Here is a 5,710-nt window from a genome sequence, read left to right as displayed (position 1 = left end):
CCTCTCAATCTTGCTTTATTTTATTCTCCTCTGACTGGATACTATAGCATATGACATATGGTCTGCTTAAATTAGGCAGGCACTCAAAACCTTGTTCCTTCATTTCAGCGTGTGAAGCCAGGTTGTCTATTAATAGGAAAAGCCCTGGAAGAATGTGTATGCAGCAGTCAGTCTCTGCATGGGGGAAATGAAAGCTATGATACAATAGGGAATAAAATGAATTTCTTGTGTATTACAGCCAGAACCACTATATGCTACCACCATTCCAAGTAAAGTGTAGAATTGCTGTTATATCTGCATGTCTGGGAGGTGGCATGCTAGTGACCTGATGTATGTGTTATCCAGCATACGGATTTTCCAGAGTGATCTCCAAATTGTAATGGACAACCTCTTTCCTGCCAGCAGAGCCCAGAGAGGAATAAACCAAGACCACCAGCTAAGTCACTGCGTAATGTGCTATGGATATGAGCACTGAATGCCCTCAGGTATTGTGTTTAAATGAAAGGCCTTAGCCAAAAAAAGAAAAGAGATGCATATAAAAAGGATGTTAAGTATATCATTTTCTTCTTTTAGAAAACTGGAATTTTTACAAGAATGTTGCAAAAAAATCTTATGAGAAATATCCAACAAAATGCCCACTTTACAATGTCACTAGTTTCCAAAAATCATTAAAAACAATTACGCTAATTGTAAGCTATAAAATTTACTATATGATCATTATTATACAAGAACTAATATATATGTAAAATATCATAAAGCTAAGTTGACTGCTGCAATATCCATTCCTCTGGTTTTGACAAATGCAATTTTTCAGGGATGAATCTGCACTGCATAGCACTGCAGAGATCATTTTCCTAGCCCATCGCTTTGACTGTCAAATATAAAACTCTTTTTCTATCTGATATAAGCAGCTTGTCTTCACTTTCAAAGCCATTCGTAGCTTCCCCTCATCCTACCTATCATCTCTCATTCAGGATCAAGAAACCACTTCTTTCACTGATTAGCCCATGATGCCAGCCTCCTCCATCCACTTCTTAGACTTTCAGTCATTCCATTTCAAGCTTTATCCTATGCCATGCCTTACATGTGGGAAGGGCTCCTTTAGACATCTGCGAAGCTACCTCATTATCTTCCTTCTAATCCCATCTGTGAGGTTTCCCTGCCATCATGCCTTCAAAAGAAGTTTCAGAGTTTGGACTGCATTTATCTAGTCATAATGAGCAGCTCCCCCTCAAAAAAGAAAGATTTCTGGATCAAATTTGAATAGATCATTCCCAAGGATAAGAAGGCTAATATTTCCTACTGAGATGCAGCACTGTTGTTTCTGTATGGTTGCTACTGCCTTGTTTTCAAAGATGCTGCCTTGCTGTTTTGGGGGGGGGGGGGGGGCAAATATTTCTGCTAGAAAACAGAACAGAATGAATGTAAGGGTGATCTGTCTGGATTATAGGAGCAATTGAGGTAGTCACTGACATTTCTGAAATGAGAAGATGCTCTGGGGGTGACTTGGCCTTTTACTTCATGTGGCATGTGATTGACAAGAAAATGTATGGTTTGTTTCAGCTAAGTGAAATAGTGATCCTGTGGCTGGGCACAGACATTAAAAATATCCCATATTTGTGAGGAAAGATTGGATAGGCATTTTTAGTTTTGGTGACCAGTTTTGGGGGGATTTGGGGATGCAGGGTATTGTCTCTGGTTTGCTCAGATTTCTATTTTGGAATGAATGAGTCATGGGAACCACTGTATTGCACTGGGTCATCATCTTAGCTGAGTACATTTTTCTTTGAAGCAATTAAATCTGTAGCCTTGAACATGTTTGTGTGTTGTATCACTTCATATTTTCATCCCCAGTGGCAATGACTCAGGACCAAGTCGACCTTTTGCAGGAATTACCTGCAAAGGAAACTGGGAACTCCACGGCATCTGTCATCCTTCCCTCCAGATGGTGCCTCCAAATCTCTTCTGAAATGGTGTGTGCAGAGCAGAGTAAGTACTTCTTGTCTTGATCTATAAAGCTCTAATTTTTATTAGATTTACTTTCATGATGTTTGAGAAAGGTGCTGCCTCCTCCACCTTCCCATGCAGTCCTCTTTGGTGTATGAGGGCCCTGTCATGGGTTCTGCAGAAACAGGAGGCCACAGTATCCTCTTTTCACCTTAGCTTTTCGTGGGCCTTTTCTGTGTAACAATCAGGGTTCTCATTTTCCAGTCTATCAGAGGTTATAACTGCAGAAGTATCAGCATGATGCTCAATTATGCTGCATGAGGATGCAACAGAAACATTCAGAACTCTCAATTTATTGCAGAACACTTTGTTCAGCTCACGTTTGTTTGGTTGCAATCTTCAAACACATCTTAGAATTTTCAAGTGTTTGAAATGTCTTCTAGAGAATAATGACTAGATCCAGTTTAGGAATCTTTAGCATTGGGAAAAAAACATTCTTAAACTTTTCTCATTGCTGTTCCATAATTTGTCAGAAGTAGATCTTAGAAAGTCAGGCGGGGAATTCTCCAAGGCACCAAGTGGAAGCAGCAAGACATGATCTCGTTCAGAATTTCAGTCTAAAAATACCCGCAGAGCTGTGCAGATTTCCCAAAATAAGAAGTAAAATTACTCCCAGACTGAGCTTTGAGCTTTTCTTTTTCTTCCAAGTTTCAGCAGAAAACTATATTTTTGTAGGCAAGCTATAAATCTCTGAAAATAAGAGTTTATGTGGAAATGCTGATACAGCCTTAGTTATAGCACTGGTAATGGCTATAGCACTCAACAATGATTTGACTCTGAAGGCCATTAATCCCAAAGAAAACTTTCTTGGAAGAAGTTGAACTTTGGAGGTCAATAGGATCTCAGAGGAAGCTGGACTGAAAACTCAGAAAAGCTGCTTTTGTCCATGTAAATCAATTGTTATTGTTTTCCTGTCTGAGAACATTTTAATGCAAAGACTAAGGATTTACAAACAGGAAATGGGAGAACTTCAAAAGATCTTGGAAGAAGTAGTGATTCATAACATTATTTTTTCAGATAGTGCTATTTTAAAACCTTGCTCTGAAGCCATATGATGGGTTAACTGAAGGAAGAACTACGTAACTCACTCGTGTCCTGGTTTTAAGCTTACAACAATTTTATTCCATGGAAGAGTAATTAAAAATTCTATAAGAACTGTCATGTTTCAGCAGGCTTTGCAATGATAAACAGAAAATAAGCAAGAAAATTTAACAACACAGGCTAGGTAATCTGAGGAAATATTTTTAAGACTGTTTTAAGACACACACACACACACACACATACAAACAAACAAAAAAAATCACTCTAATCCAGCTTAAAAGGAAGCAGTAACAGCATGTGGCTTCACAATAAGCCTACATGAGACAGAAGACAGAAGTGCAAGCCTTCAAGTGTAGCAAAGGAGCACACTTAAATTCTACCAGGGATATCCAGGGCTCTTATGACATCAAGACTTTGTGATTAATTCCTTAAGAAGTCCTCACTTCAGGGTTTTGCCAATGGTCAAACCTGCCATTAGGGTCTGACACGCTTCCTGGCGTTAGAACTGAAGAACGCTTGAAATCATCGCTAAATGCTTCCCTGCTACAGTCTGGTAAATCAGAGTCTCATTGAGAGCCTGAGCAAAATGTAGACTATGAGGACTAATTATTTTGCTACAGGTTGTTTGTTAGGCTTCTGATTCCTTATCAGCCTAACGAACAGGATACTGCTATGTCCATTCTTAGTTTAAGTTTTGGAAGCAATGGCAACCAACCAGCTCATCTGTCAATTAAAATAATACCAATGAAAGTATTTTGAAATTTGCCTTCTTTTATTGAATTCATGCAAACAAATTACTCACTAACTTTTGAGACTCTGTGAGTGGGCTTATAATTACTAATTAATCACAGACAGTAATTAGTATGTCTTGCCTACTGTGTTTTCTTCATTTCGTATTGTTTTCCTGGTTATGCCAGAAACATTGAGAATTTATTTAATTAAAAAAAAAATAGCTGCTGAGTAGAAAAAAAGTGTCATACTTAAATGGAAGCATGAGTAATGGAAGCATGAGTAATGCATCATTCATTAACAAAGGAATGCTCATTAGCACTATCCAGCTACTCTAGTAGGAGGCTCTGCACAGCACTGCCAGTGTCACAAGTTCACAAGCTCACACTATATGCACTGGTCAGTCATCACGATCATTGGAACTGTGCAAACTTTGCATATGGTGGTAGAAGAGATTTGGAAGAGCAAGTATCTGCTTTATACCTTGAACAACTTTAAGCTTCTGTGAATAATTCTTTCCATCTCTAAAATGAAGATACTAAGACCTGCCTCTTCTAAAAGAGCTATGCCATGCTATCCTGTTGCTGGAAATATTACTTTACCTACAGAACTGTACTACTGATCACATAGCATTTCTACCTTAAGTTTCTGAAAGTTTCTTATTAATCAGGCTGCAGTGGCATAAAGGGCTTAAGTACCATTCACACTGATGACCAGAAAAGGTGCATATCGATTTTTTTATCTGTGTTTAACACACAAGCTTGAAACATTTTTAAATAATTTGCACAGAATGAAAAGATTAGAAGAAAGAAAAGGGGAATGCTGTATCACATGTAGTAAATTTTAATTGTTGATGCAGATAAAAATAAGAAACAAAGTTGTACAAAAATGCTAATATCTGTCTCAACCCTGATCATAGAATCATAGATTGGCTTGAGTTGGAAGGGATCTTAATGATCATCCAGTTCCAACCCCCCTGCCATGGGCTGGTTGCCACCCCCAGCTCAGACTGCCAAGGTCCCCTCCCAACCTGGCCTTGGGCATCTGCAGGTATGGGGCAGCCACAATCTTTGGTGGCTGTGCCAGTGCCTCACCAGCTGCTGAGTAAAAAAAAAATAAAAATTTCTCCTAAGATTCAGTCTAAATCTCTCCTTTTTTAGTTTAAAACCATTTCTCCTCTTCCGGTTGCTATCAGATCGTGTAGAAACTCGCCCTCCATCCTGTTTATAAGCTCCCCTCAAGTACTGGAAGGCTGCAATGAGGTCTCCCCAGAGCCTTCTTTTCTTCAAGCTGAACAAGCCCAGTCACTTCAGTTTTTATTCATAGCTTTCTTCATAAGAGAGGTGCTCCAGACCTCTGGGTATTTTGAGATCAGTGTTTTTTTTTTTCACCACCACTTTTCCTAACATAGCTGATGCCTGACAGTTAGTAACAACTTGGAATAATAAAGTAGGAATTCATTCTTTTGTAATCAAATGAACAACCAGGACAAATAACAGCTATATTTAGCAAGCAAGATTGGGACAGTATTTTGTAACATCTCTTGTTCTTTCAGTTTGATGTAAAGGAAATGAACATTGGTTCAAATTATACATTCATTGTTATGTAGCTTGCTGAACCTGTTTTTCCTATTGCTAACTTCAGTGTACATCCAGAGCTAGTCTGCATTTAATGTTTGTATGGCACAGTGTGTTCAGTGTCTGAGCCTGCCTTCTCTTCTAATCCATGCCAAGAAACAATTCCAAGGAACAATTCCACAGCTTTTTTTTTTTTTTCTTCCCCCCAACAATGATGTTCATTTTGTGCCATTCCTTTGTTTTTCAGCACAGAGTGCCTATCACTCAGCCCTCTGGTGGTCCTCCAGGACAGAGAGAACACAAAATCAGAAATAAGGACTTGCAAACGTGGCTGAAGATGCCCAGAGAGTCGTGTA

At 38.9% G+C, this 5,710-nt stretch overlaps 1 long non-coding RNA gene across 1 annotated transcript; it reads left to right on the top strand.

Annotated features, from left to right (window-relative positions):
• The first annotated feature begins 412 nt into the window (after positions 1 to 412).
• Positions 413 to 5,710, top strand: LOC125694212 (uncharacterized). Its single transcript, XR_007377461.1, has 3 exons — positions 413 to 485; positions 1,855 to 1,989; positions 5,602 to 5,710. It is a non-coding gene; the product is annotated as an uncharacterized LOC125694212 (long non-coding RNA).

This window comes from Lagopus muta, chromosome 5 (assembly GCF_023343835.1).
Source record: "Lagopus muta isolate bLagMut1 chromosome 5, bLagMut1 primary, whole genome shotgun sequence".
NCBI classification, from domain to species: Eukaryota; Metazoa; Chordata; class Aves; order Galliformes; family Phasianidae; genus Lagopus; species Lagopus muta.
The sequence above is the reverse complement of the archived record's forward strand: the minus strand, read 5'-3'. Positions and strand labels throughout refer to the sequence as shown.